The sequence below is a fragment of the Protopterus annectens genome, chromosome 2.part2 (genome assembly GCF_019279795.1).
Source record: "Protopterus annectens isolate FY-2018-M chromosome 2.part2, PAN1.0, whole genome shotgun sequence".
Classification (NCBI taxonomy): Eukaryota; Metazoa; Chordata; order Ceratodontiformes; family Protopteridae; genus Protopterus; species Protopterus annectens.
In genome coordinates this window covers 857,342,613-857,357,690 of record NC_056730.1, presented here as the reverse complement: position 1 = coordinate 857,357,690, position 15,078 = coordinate 857,342,613, and positions in this window count along the sequence as shown.

Below are 15,078 nucleotides of genomic sequence, written 5' to 3'. Positions count from 1 at the left end.
ATCAGTCTAACGAGCCTGATCTGCAAGGCCATGGAACGTATTATCATGGAACTTATAAACAAAGACATTGGCAATCTTAAAACACTGGACTCCACCCAGTTTGGGTTCGTGAAGGGCCAATCTTGTCTCTTGAACCTGAATGACTTCTTCGAATCAGTCTCCAGAGCTGTGGATGAGGGTAAGGCAGTCCACACAGCCTATCTGGACCTCACCAAGGCCTTTGACACCATCCCCCACTCTGGAATCATAGATAAACTTACTAAGCTGGGCATTAATCCCTACGTCACTCGATGGGTTCCCAACTGGCTTACTGACAGAACCCACACTGTAAAAGTAGCCGACTCCAAATCCAGCTCCAGACAAGTGACAAGTGGAGTACCTCAGGGTTCAGTCTTGGGACCTCTCTTGTTTGGCATCTACTTCTCTGAAGTACAGGCCAACACTAAGGGACTCTGGCTAACAAAGTTCGCAGATGACTGCAAACTGGGAGCCATTATTGAATCCCCAAATGATGTCAATACTCTACAAAAGGGCCTTATAGAAACAGATGTTTGGTGCCAGAGCCATGGGCTCATGCTCAATGCCAAGAAATGTATAGTTATCCCCTTTGGGGAAAAACATGTACCCATGAATTACCACATAGTTGGCAGTACACTAAACACCAAAAGTGTGATAAGAGACTTAGGGACACAGGTGGACAGAAGTCTCACCTTCAATAACCACATCGCCACAACAGTCAGAAAAACCTTTTATGTGGCACACCTCATCACTTAGGGCTTTTCAGCCAGAAAAAAGGAGGTCATTGTCCCACTGTACTCATCCCTCATTAGACCCATTATAGAATACAATACCCCATTTGGTATGTACCTCTCAAAACATCTGCAACAACTGGAAAGGCTGCAGAAATACCTCACTAAAAGAATCACAGGCCTAAAGCAGATGCCCTATGCTGACCACCTTAAACAACTCCAGCTATACTCTGTCACATATCGTCTACTCCGAGGCAATCTTTGCTTAGCATACAAGGCCATGTCAAGAGCTGTTGGGCACGCTACACTTAAAGAAATCCCAATCCCTCAGAGCCACACGCTCAAGGGATCTAAACTTTGTCATCACAATAAACAAAACATGCTGGAGTGATAGGTTCCTGACCCAGAGGCTCCCGAGACTCTGGAATAGACTGCCCATACATGTCGAGCAGAGCACCTCTTTGGTCCTCTTCAAAAGGAACCTTGATGACTGGATGGGAGAAAGGAAATTCACCCCAGGGATCACTTCAGTCGCCCTGCTAGACAGGTGTCCAGGAAAGTAAATAGTGTGGGAAGAAATAGCCAGGGAATTGTTATGGCTAGGCTTGTATAGGCCCTAGGGCTGATAGCCTAGTAGCAACCTATGAAACTGTGAACTTATGTGACTTTACTTTGTAGTGAGACTGCATTTCTATGTGAAAGGCATTGATTGCATTTATGTATACATCTCAGTTACATGCAGTTGCATCACCTGAGGAAGGCATAGTGGATTAGGTTGCATACATACTTCATAACACATTCTGTCATAAACATATAGTTACAAGATGTGATAACTCAATAATTACAATAAAAATAATGCCTATGTGCAGAAATTATATATTTCTTGTAATAAATATAATTATGATACTCGTGTGCATTTATGTCACATTACTACTAATCAAAATGCTGCGAGAAATGGCAATACCCCTTTTATAAAAGTATTTGTCAACTGGATGTAAACCCTATATTAACTGTCTTTGCTCTATAAGATCCATGTACCTTGTATCACAGGCTGAGTTACCTGACAGGTTGAATTTATGAATTATGTGCTATCCAGACTGTTATCCAGAGTGCTGATGGCCACTAACTGCCATCGGGTGTGTATACACTACAGAAGGCAGCCTAAATTAAATTTTCTCTTTTTTACTTAGGCAGTGAACCAAGTTTGTATGCTGTTGACTGGAGAGCAAATGCAAAAGGCATTAGAAAAAAATATAAAAGAGAAAAAAGCTGACATGATAATGAATTAAATTAATGGGTTTACCTAGCAATGCACAGAACAAGAAGTGCATTCAAATGACACATCCATCCTTTTCACATCTCCTTGCAACATCAGAAATGTAACGTGTGGCACATATTATCAAACTTGTAGTTCATGCCAAATAATGTAAAAGTGGACAGACAACAGCTCACATTCTGTCAGTATTTCTGAGAATAGTAGAGTTTTACACAACAACATGGCCATATACACATATGTTCAGACACCCCTCTATAAAAATATAAATTATCTGGATTCAAACTCTGCATCACCTGCCTTTTTTGTCTAAAGTCACTTCAGTTACACCTTGTGCCATAGTGATAGCGAGCTGAGAGGTAGAATTTAATCATTAAATACTATCCAGAGTGCTGATTGGCAATGCACTGGAGCCAGGCTGGTTTATGCAACAGAAGACCACCTAAATTAAACATTTCACCTTTTTCCTTAGGCAGTGAACAGTGTGTGTGCATTGCTGAGCATAGAGCAAATATAAAAGGCATTCGAAAAAATATGAGAGAGAATAAAGTTGATAGTAAAACAAATTCAGTCAATTCAGTCAATTGATATATCTAGCAGTGACCAGAGAAAGAAGTGTATTCAAGTGACACATTCATCCTTCTCACATCTTGCAACATCAGAAATGTACTTTGTGGAACGCATTATCAGACATGTTGTTAATGTCAAATAATGTGAAATTGGCAGATAATAGCTCACATGCTGTTAACAATACTGAGAATATTTAGATATGCACAACTCAATGATCTATTATGGGAAAATATGCATTCAGACCCCACTTTGTAAATGTAATAATTAACAGGATTTGAACCCTGCAGCTCCTGACTTATTCTTCTCAATTCATTTCACTTATACCTTGTGCTACAGATAAAGTTACCTGAGAGGTGCATTTTCTTCACTGAGTACTGTCCAGAGTGCTGACATCTGCATACCACTGACTGGCTTGTTTGCATTACAGAAGGTAGCCTAAACTAAATTTTGCACTTTTTTTCCATTGGCAATGAACTGTACTTCACTGCTGGGGACTGCTGCCAGTCCATAGTAAGTGATATCAAATGGTGTAAAAACAAGGAAGAGGAAAAAAGGTAATTGAATATAGGAAACATTATGAAACAAGTACTTAAAATATACACGTTTGATATTTCCTAAACCTGGTTGTTTTTCAACATGAACATATATTCATTAAATATTATTATGTGCACACAAACATATCCATGTCTAGGTTAGAATCACAGGATATCAGTGTATTCACAAGAGTAAGTTCAGATTCTTATTGCTATGTGTCACTCACATAATACTGTGAAGAAGAAAACAGGTTACCTATGCTCAGCATGTGACATAGTATCAACCGACATTAGAGGTGCAACAGAAAAAAATTGCTGGCCTTTGTCTTGTATAATTTACAGTTAGACGTATGGAAGGCTGTGATAATGACAGCAGGGCAGATAAGTTTTCCTAATAAAATGTAAAATAAAACATTTGAACATCACACCTCTTTGCTTCTCTTTATTTTTGTGAACATAATTCAAATATATATGCTCCTCTAACAAGACTGCTATGTCCTTTGCCTTGCAAGTTGATATAATTGTCAACGAGTAATATACTTCCTTGGAATTGTAGACACAGTTGTGTTAAGAGGCAACTTTTCTCAGAAACAATTCAATCAATGTTAGGAATGTTCTCCTAAGTCTGTCAATGGTCATCACAAAGTTTTTTTCAGTACCTGCTCCCTGACGCATCCTGACTGATACTTAAGTCAGAGTAATCATTCACACTTGCAAAGACTTAGCAGGTAACACTTCTCAGTACTTGGGTTTGCACAGGTAGGGCATATGCATGCAATCATGTAGGTCCTTACACCATGTTTAAATTCTCTGCACTTAGTGTAGATTTTGGAATTCATTACTGCTTATGAGTTCACACCTCATTTGTATATTCTCACTTCTCAAGGGGCTGAATCTGTACTATATCAAAATATAGACAAGGAAATGCTTATCATGGAATGGAAGACTGCTATCCAGAGAGCTGCAAGGTGCTAATTGCTTTCAAACCATGTTTCTAGTGTCAGAACTAACCTGATGCAAAGGTAATTTGCTGTTTTTTACAAAATGCAGTATTTCAACCTTAGTGATGGATTACATTTCACAATATGCCCATAGATTAGTCAATGGATTGTTTGCCCCTTTCTGGTGGCATAGTCATGCATATCAGCTGTATGTTACATTACAAAAGTTTGTGAAGAATGTATCATGACATTATGGAATATTTTCTATGCCCATCTGGCAAGTTATTGCAGAAGAGATTTGTATCACTTTCTACCAAGGTCAGGAGTATGATATATGTAGCCCACAAATCTGAATCTGTTAAGCCTGTGATATATAACTAATGGCCCTCCCCACAAGTGGACATCCAAGAACATTTTTACCCATTTGGACTGGAAACGTGTATATTGCTTTAGTTAATGCTGCAATGTACTACTCAATTACATAGCTGTTGTCTTCCTTATATGACCTGAGTGCTTGCTTTTCATTTCCTTTACTTTTGTAGAGGCTGTGGGCTGTATTCACTTGTATGTACTGATATGGAGCTTTAATGTTTTACCTATTTTTTATGTTGGTTCTGACATGGATAACAACACCACTGGGTATACAGCAGAACTTTAAACTAGGCAATACAATTCACACTCACTTCTTTGCTGTTAGGCTTGGCCTCATGTATTTTCCTCCAACCCTGTGCCAACAATGGGTAATTGCTCACTAACCTTTGCACATTTTATTGTAGTTGTCGCTCCATATTTGTGTGGGGAAGTTAACTGTTTGATGTACATTATTGCACAATGCCCGTAGATGGATATTGCAGATATCACAGTCATACAGTATTACTGAAAATATCATATACAGGACAGATATCTTATCTTAGGAACATATAACTTCTAGCATGTAGAACTAATTAGTTATGTTTTTTTTTCAAGCAGGTTCCATACTTAGCTTGGGCATGAGATGAGGACAGAAGAGGTTGCATATTTACTATACTGTTTCCCTGTCTACCCGGTTTTGCTATACAATTTTCTGTGTTATGTAGTCCATACTAAGTCAAACTGAGTATAAAAATATTCTTCTTCTTGGCTGAGTTCTGTCACAACAGCAGCAGCAACTTTAATTAAAGCCAGCTGCACATAAAACTTTCCAATGGCAGCATCGAATGCTAACTTTTTTTCCATAAGTGTAATCATGACTGTAATCTAAAGAGGTTTGGATTTCAGGGCAAATGGCTATACTGAGTATGCACAATTATGTTATAGCTTCATGCATACCTCTGTCATGTATGATTGGTTAGTTAGCATGCACTTCAGCTATGTACACTTTCATTAACATATTCTGCCATTTACCTTTGCTTGACAGCTACACACAAAGTGTACAGCTATTTAATGAATGCAAAATAGTGCACTATTGAATGCGTGACATGCCACACCATGTACACAATAGCAGCACTTAGTGTATCTGTTAATGAATCTGGATAAGTGAGGCAATCCTGGTGGTACTAATGCAGCAAATACAAAAAAATATATATTTTTTCTATGTTTCAAGACAGGGAGCTTTGTGAAACTCAGTGCCTTTGTAAGTGATTGCCATTCATCATGTTGCCTTCTAGTAAACTAAAGTATCCCCATGATGATCACACCTGTTAACTTTTTTTTTTTTGCACATGGTGAGCACCATAGAGCAGCTTATAAGTGTGATCAATCATGGTGCCACCATTGCCTAGCACAGAAATTAATGGAGTGGCATATTGGTATTTGTATGTGAACACTGGCATGGAGAGTGTGCATTGGTGCATGTTGCCTAACTCTAGCAGCAGTTCTGCTCTTTAATGACTCCAGCAGATACAAGGGTGAAATAGTTTTCTCCATCTCTACAAAGGAGTCTTTGGCCCAATATGCAAACTTAATGCACTTTGCAGGTGTTTGTGCCAGTGCATGTAGTTGAGAAAGCCTTTTTGCATGGCTTTGTCCATAGCCATATTGAGTTAAACCAGTCATTCAGGAACATTTATTAGTTGTCAGCTTATTAGCATAAGTACCATGCAAAAAGCTTTGAATTCATGTTTTATTAATGTTCAAGGTTGTTATGAGCCTCATCATGCTATGGAATATTTCATGTTGATAATTTTCAAAGCTTGTGGGAAGTGAGGAAACCTAGGACTATACTGTAGACTATTGCTTTTGCATTACCTGCTGCCATGTTATAAAATATTATGCTTGTAAACCACACTGGGACTACAGTAATTCTATATGTTTGCTATAAAGACAAGTGTGATGGGATTGTGTTCTTCAGTGGGCTACTTACCATGAAAGGGTGCTGTTTGACAACTCAATGCACAGCATGTAATATTGTGTTTATGTAGTATTATGAGTTTGTGCATTTGTGAAATTCAGCCTTTGTTGTATTACAGGTATAGAGGTCTATGATGCACACTGCCATGTATAGGCCAGTACCCCTGTGGCAGCAGAGCTCAGGTACAGGCTGCTAGCCATCTTGTACTTACTCACCTAATTATGTTGTTCCAACATCTTATGTTGCTCAGGTGGTGGTGGGGTCATGCCTCTCGACCTCTTAGTGCAAGAAATCTGGACGAAGACTGACAAAATGGGAGGATGAAGGACCAAAACTGGAGACATATTTTAAATATTGCTCTTATAAACTTAGAAAATTGCTAGGGTAACAGGGTTTGGTTTAACATACATTTTCTGAAGGATTTGAATTCTGAAACTCAAATATATGTCATTATTTAGTGACTTCAATCCTCAGATCATCCCATTGATTTACCAGAAAATCACAAATTTTATGAAGAGCAGATCAAAAATATGAGCCAAAAATCTGGACATTCTGCAAAAATCTGGACAGTTGAGAGGAATGGTGGTGGAATTGCCTTACACACATATTAGTGATTGATACACCTGCATAAGGGAACAGGAAAGCAATGTGGTAGGGAGATGTTAGTGTACATGCACATGCTTTGTGTGTGAGATATAGGCATAGAGGTCTGTGATGTACACTGCCATGTATAGGCAACTACCCCTGTGGCAGCAGAGAACAGGTATAGGCTGCTAGCCATCTTGTATTTACTCACCTAATTATGTTGTTCTGACATCATATGTTGCTCAGGTGGGGGTCATGCCTCTCAACCTCTTAGTGCAAGAAATCTGGGCAAAGACCGACAAAATGGGGGGATGAAGGACCAAAATATAGGTACATATTTTAAATTTGGCTCTTATAAACTTAACATACATTTTCTGAAGGATTTGAAGTCTGAAACTCAAATGTATGTCATTATTTAGTGACTTCAGTCCTCAGATCATCCCATTGATTTACCATAAAATTACAAATTTTATGAAGAGCAGACCAAAAATATGTGCCAAAAATCTGGACATTCTGTAAAAATATGGACAGTTGAAAGGAATGGGGGGGTGGAATTGCCTTACACACATATTAGTGATTGATACACCTGCATAAGGGAACAGGAAGGCAATGTGGTAGGGAGGTGTTATTAGCTTACATGCACATGCTTTGTGTGTGTGATACTTGGTGCTTGGTGTATTACAGGTTGTTTATGTGTACATACTGTAATCAGTCTGCGCACACAGATGCACACACACACACACACACACACACACACACACACACACACACACACACATGCACACACACACACACACACACAATAATTGTGCTATCCCTGTCTGCAGCTGTACTTGGAATATGAACATGGCTAAACTGGTAGATTGTTAATGGTCTATTTAAGTTCAGCCAGTGACAGCCTTACCATGGATGCTATTCAACACTGGAATATTGTGAGAGGCTGTTGCATGTGGATGTTAATTGCATTCCTCTGTTCACATATGTTCCCTTTTTTTTTTGGGGGGGGGGGTGCTACTGCACAAAAAGGACACAATACCAATATGCATTATTGTCCACATAGATTGAGCAAGACCACACATCTCCTGCCACATAAATTCCATATAGGTTATATTAGGGTGTTGTTAAGTCAGGTAGTGATGTGAGTATTCTTACATACTTCTCATTTTCATTCCACAGCAGGATGCTGGAAAGTAGCAAGCAATGAAATGTATGCCACAGTCAAAATAAGTCTGATTTTCTATTGGAATGAGAAATAGGGGTCTAGTAGTCTCCATTACCTTACACTCCATGGAAACAGGCAGAGCCCTAGGTTTAGGAATCAGGCATGGAGTAACTGCTGAGGGTAGCATGTCACTCCACACCCAAGATCTTTTGGAATACAGCCAAAAAGCTGAATGTACTGTTAATCATTGCACAGTTAAGTTCATTAAAGCGTGTGAAAAATGAATTCCTGTAAAAGAAATGAATTGGTTGCAGCATGGACTAACATTTATTTCAAGTAAGAGAGCAAGACATTTTGACACCTTGATTAGTTTAAAGTTATATGTTAGAACATTACATTTAAAAGTTTTCACCATGTAGAGTGACTTGCAGGTGGACACTAAGGCTGCTGAGTCCACAATCAACAAACCATTTTCAATCTTGTTTGTAACCACATTGAAGTATATCTTAAGGTACTTTGTGAGAATGAACTGAGAAATTTGCTGAATGTTCCAATGGAAGGGGCATTTTCTCCTCTGAGTATGAAAGAAGTACAGGTGTTGAACAATCTAGCAAAATATCATAGCAAATTGTTTCTAAATGTGTACAATGGGAAGCCCTGTTGGTGATAGACATAGTAGGTTACATTGCTAAAATGGAAAGTATGTTAACTGATGTGAAAAAAATACATGTTAGTATGAACATCATCAACAGGACTTGGAGCAAATTGCATGAACAATTTATTAAAACTGTTAACAGAGGGTTTAATGCTTCAAAACATTTGATTTTTGTCTGTTCGAAAACCTGTAATACTAGCATGTTAGTATTCCAAAGGTCCACATGGATTAAATTTATCCTTTTTAAACCCACAGTATCAGCCACCAGATTTAAGAAAGTCTTTAGCAATTTTGACTAGCAAAAATGTTGAACCCACTGATTTCTTTAGTCCCCTCATTTCTACAAAACTTGATTTTATCAACAAAATAAGTAAGAAATGTGTAAATAATGAAACATTGTTGTTATGTTGGATGTGAATGCAATGTATTACATCATTCCACAGGGTATTGATAGACCCTGACTGATTTATTTTTTTACAGCTAAAAGGGATATACCCAGAGATGAACTGTTTATGATCTGTAAGTTACTGGAATTCATTTCATAAAACACTTTTTTTACTATTCAACAGAAAATCCCATCATCATGTTAATGGGTGATCATGGGAGCAGTGACAGTGTCCAGTTTTTCTAATTTAATGATCAGAAAGTAAGAAGACAACTTTGTGCATCTAAATAAATGTTCAGGACACATGGCTGGTTATTTTCATTTTATTGCAAATTTGTTTTTATATGGAGAGTCAATGCTGAACTTTTCTGTATTTGGTTTTAAAACAATAAATAAACAAATCAATTATGAAACAAACAAATAACTATTTACATGGGTCCACAGCTGATCAATACATCAAAGTTACACATCATCAAGAAATAATATTTTTCAAGCATATCTTTAATTTTAAGCCAAGATTTATATGAATGTGTAATATTAGAAGTTCTCATCTTTATAATATGGAATTCACCACTGCAAACATTTTTTGCCATACTTATAAATTCAGCACTAGAGGGGGCAACTTTCCTTTTCTAATTTTTAGTAATTACCTTTCTGGCTATAGTAAGAATAAACCAAAGAAGAGGCACCTGGATTTTTGGAATTATCTCAGGAATTGTAGCATTAAATAAAACGAAAGATTTAGAAATATTACATATACCTGACAATAGAGCTTGAAAAGTTATTAATTTCTTTCCAAAAAGGGTAATGACTTCACATTTATATACCATATGCATCCAATGAGTTATTATTTCAGAATCACATCTCCAGCATTTAATTCTATTTGATTTATACATAATTGCAATTATGTTAGGAGTGACAAAAGCTCTTTGTAAAAATTTCCAAGTGAAAATTTTCCAATATAATGAAGATGTAGTTTTATCTGTGGATTTTAATATTAATTTTTTCGGGTCTATATTAAATAATCGGAAGTTGAATTCACCGAATGGTATTTCCATAGAAAATATCGTGCAGCGAATTTGCTGTTGTGCCCCCCACACCCCCCACTAATTATATATACAAACTCCAAGATCGCACTACAGTGAGGAAAGGGCAAAATTTCCGATCTTCACTGTACTGCAATCGCAATATTCAGAATTCGCTGAACGATATTTTCGACGGAAATACCGTTCAGTGAATTTAACTTTCGATAATTTAATATAGACCCATTTTTTCTATTCTTCAGAGAAGTCTTCATTTTTAAATTTTTGAGGAGTAGCTCCAATAAGCATTGTCTAAATATGTGAAATCTAACTTACGAGTTTTATAAATTTGTGACAAATATGATTTATTTGTCATTGCATTATTACTGATATTTGTGATGTCCCACCTCTGGCCCAGTAATCAAGAAGGCTCAATCCTTACCACTAGCACCAATGGGGGATGTACATTTGGAGGATGACAAGTACATACACAGTATTTCCAGATGCAGCTCTCTGCATCAAGTGTAATTTCCCTTAAGAGTACACAGAGACCACAGTCAGTCTGGGTCTGGTTTCTCCCTCTTTATCCAGATCCCCAATAAGAATCCCCACTGACACAGCTATAGAGTTAAGATCTTAGCTGAGTGATCAAGCCAAGACATCCAGAGCCCTCTCTGTCCTACTAGTGCTTTGTGTTCCTGTCCATGTAGGTGACACACACACACTCTTTGAGGTTTGAGTTATACACCCACACACACACCTGGGAAAGGCTGGCACAGGTTAGTAGCTATACCCCCTTCTCCCCAGAATATAAGGTAGTTTCCACAGCCACCAGTCACTCCTTATCAGCTACTTTAAGGCCCTTAACAACGGGTGTCCAGTTTTACTGTGTAATGTTACTGCTAATACAAATGGTAGTTTGACTAAGATCAAGGGTATTAAGAGTGGCCTACACAGTGTCACCAAATAAATATACAAGTACTCCCAGAACTTAAATATGTCTCTACACAGACCAGCCACAATGAAAGGTTTAAATATATTTAATAATAAATAATAAAAGAACAAGAAAATACTCAGTATCTACTTAAAGTTGCATCAGAGTTCAAAATCACAGGAAATATTTAAAACAACATTGCAGGACAGTCTCAAATAAATTAAGAAAAACATCTAAGCTAAGCTTTGCTATATTCCTGACTGTATCTAAGAGAATTTCTGTACCCTAATTATTTCAGGGCAAGTCAGGAAGATGTGGTGAGTGGATGCTGATATTGTCAGGTCAAAGACAAAATACAGAATACAGTCTCTTCCAAAAGACTTCCCAAATTAATATCTCAAATATTACTGCTGGGATAGCTTGCAAAATGACATCATTCTTATCATCTGACTCTATCCCAGGTGAAACCCCCCCAGTGATGCAGCTGGTAGCATTTACCATCTACCTGTGAAAATACATAGGCAAGGGCTTTTCATAGATCTAAGGCAGATCCTGCAAATCATAAAACAATAAAACACTTCCAAGTCAATGCAGAAAACATTGAGTTCTAGACATTGTGTCTGTTACTGCACTGAAACTGAAAGATAACATCCTTTTATTATGTGGCCATAAGGTAATTTAATCTCAGCTATTTTTCTGAAGTTAACCTCTTGTGTTCCAGCTTCCATTGTTAAAATATATACATCTAAACAGTTACAATAGTGCAGGTACCTTTCTGTTCTAATCCATTAGGGCATGTTGTGGTTACATCTTTAAACAGCACTTTATAAAATACTTATTCAGCACACATGTCTGTACAGACCATCTTATATGGCATACAGTTCTAATACGTTTGTAACACAAACATATGAATCATGTTGATATTCATAAATGACATATAATTATATACAAAATTCCATATAGCTGGGCTGGTAATATTTCCTTTCATGACACCTCCCCCCTCAAAGACTCAAGCTAGTTTTTCTAGTGACCCTTGAGAAACACTGCTTGACAGGGATGAACCTATCTGGGAATACATTACCCCATTCCCTATCTTGAGGTTCCAGCTGCCTTGGCATTGCTAACCCCACTGCAGTGCTACACTGTCATATCATATGTCTGCAATCCTAGGCTCCACCATAGTAATTTGGGATTTTGCTGGCTGGTTCCCTGTAGCCTTAGATCCTCCTCAGACTCCTCCTGCCTTATACTACAAATACTTAGCACCAGGGCCTCTCTATCGTGGTAATGTTTCATCATGTTAACATGATACAATTTGTACCCCTGCCTCCAGCCTAGTACTCCTATTATGTAGGTAACATCACTGACCTTCCTCATCCCTTTGAAGGGTCCCTCCAAAGCTGCCTGCAGCTTGTTGTGTCTGACAGGAATGAGAACCATAACTGGATGCCCCACAGCATATTCTCTAGCTCACGTATTCCTGTCATACCAGACCTTTTTCTGCTGCTAGCTTCTGTCAGGTTCTCCTGGGCCAAGTACATGAGTTTCTTGAGCCTTGTCCTGAGGTTTAGGACATATGCTACAACAGACTCCTTGTGGGATTCACACGCACCCTCCCACTCATCACAAATCAAATCTAGAGGTCCCCTCACCCTGTGCCCATACAGTAACTCAAAGGGTGGAAAACCTGTGAATTCCTGGGAATCCTTTCTGTAAGCAAACAACAGATAGGATAAATATTTGTGTCACTCCCTCTTAAACTGGTCTGCAAATGCCCATAACATGGTCTTTAGTGTAGAGTTTAACATCTAAACAAGACCATTAGTTTGGGGATGGTATGGGGTGGTCCTTAGTTGCTTCACACCACAGTGCTTCCACAGACAAGCCAGTAGGTCTGACATCAAATTGGCACCTCTATCAGTCAGTATTTCTTTTAGGAACCTACACTGCTGAAAATCTCTAACAAAGCATTTCCCACATTTTTTGCCTCAATGGAGGACAGAGCCACTGCCTCAGAGTATCTGGTAGCATAATTTGCTACCACTAGTATATACCTTTTCCCTGTAGATTTGGAGTACTCAGAGGCCCCACAAGAGTCATAGCTACCCTCTGCAATGAATCCTCAATCACAGGGAAAGGCATCAAAGGAGCCTTGCCCTGGGATTCATGAAGCTTGCGCCAGGCGTACGCATAGCGTAGGCGTTATAGCACCAAATATGGCCGCCGAGTGATTCAAGTATGTCTAAATAATATTTTAATAATAATAATATGTATACTAATTTTGCAGCATTTCAAGTTAAGGAAGTTAAGTTGGTATTTAATATAGTTCTATCAAACTGAGCATGCATATCCCAAATGCAAAAGAAACTATGTATTCCATAGTCTGTAGCACAAAACAGTGGTGCCATAGTATCAAATAACAGTGAGCATGCATCTCTAAACTGTAAAAAGAAAGTATGCATTCAGTAGTCTCTAGGACAAAAGAACAGTGCAGTATTTGAGAGTAGTCATCAGCTGTGGGTTCAAAAACCACACTTCCCAAATATACAGTACTGTTAGGTTTTCATCATTATTGGAATATATTTTCATACCTCTATACCAGTGTCACAAATGACCTTCTATAAACTGTAATCAGTATAACTGGAACATGCATATGTACAATATATGCACACATCAAGGATAGGTAGCTACAATCTGTACTATAATGTGCCTCTGTTATAAACTGAGTAGTCTTAAAAGTAAGGAAGAAGCATGTTAGGAGTTGTAATATTAAAATTAAAGGTAACAGCACAGAGTCAAATAATTGTATCAATGCTTTGTATGTCACATATAAATTTACTAATGTTCCCCATTTTTCTCACTCCAACCCTTTTCTCTCTTTTTGTTTTCAATTTTTAATTTTTTGTTTTTCCCACAGCACAGCAGGGTAGGCTTATCCCACAGGATCCTCCTGTCCCTAGTCCACCAGCTTCAGCACTGCTGCCAGCACATCTGGTGCAGTATCTGCTAGCACCCCCCTGCTGCACCTGCACTACCTGACCCCTCAGGTAGTTCTGCCCTGGAGGATAGGCCTGTGGCTCCCTCAGCAGTAGTGACAGAGGTGGTGAGTTTATCACCAGTGATGAACTGTCAGGGATGGTGCATAGGATTGTGCACTACATTGTGGGCACACACCTACGCTGAATGGAATGCTTGCTGTCCATCATCATGCAGAGCACTTGTAAAAAGCACAGATGTCAGGCACTGCAGCCAGAGGTGCAGTGAGGTGACAATAATGACAGTCCACTGGCTAAGGACTAGATTGTCACTGTCAACTGCCTTGATGTGAATGGGACTGGAATTTCCCACCATGGTGTTCACCCACCTCATGTGTCCTTCTCCATCCCTGTCTCGTGTCTTGCTTGTCTTGTCTGTCTGCAATTGCTTCCTCACCCTCCCAACTTACCTCACCCAGATATTCCTGGATCCCTTCCCCAACATTACTCTCTCTCTCAAAAAAAATGGGCACCAGTCCCACAAAAAAAATTGTCCCATGAATAGCTCTCCATTTTGCACACGTCTTCATGGTGCACACAATTCAATCTAATTCCCTATAAAACAAATTGTGTTGTGGTCACCCCTCTCTTGGAGGTGACAGCCCAAATTCAGCAAAATGTGTATATATATGCTCATATTTTATTCTTGAAGAAATGGATAGCTGTGGTTCTTCCCTACATCCATTTCATGCAGCATTCCCAACCTCTTGTCTCCCAAATGGCCTGCTGATGTCATCCACTATAAGTTGACCTGCAGACATATAAAAGTCAGACTTGTGTCATGCCACTTGCGTATAATACTGTGTTCTGCAGTCTGTGTACTTACGTAGGGTTCTACTCTCACTGCAGTCAGTTTTGTGTGCATGTGTGTGTGTGTGTGTGTGTGTGTGTGTGTGTGTGTGTGT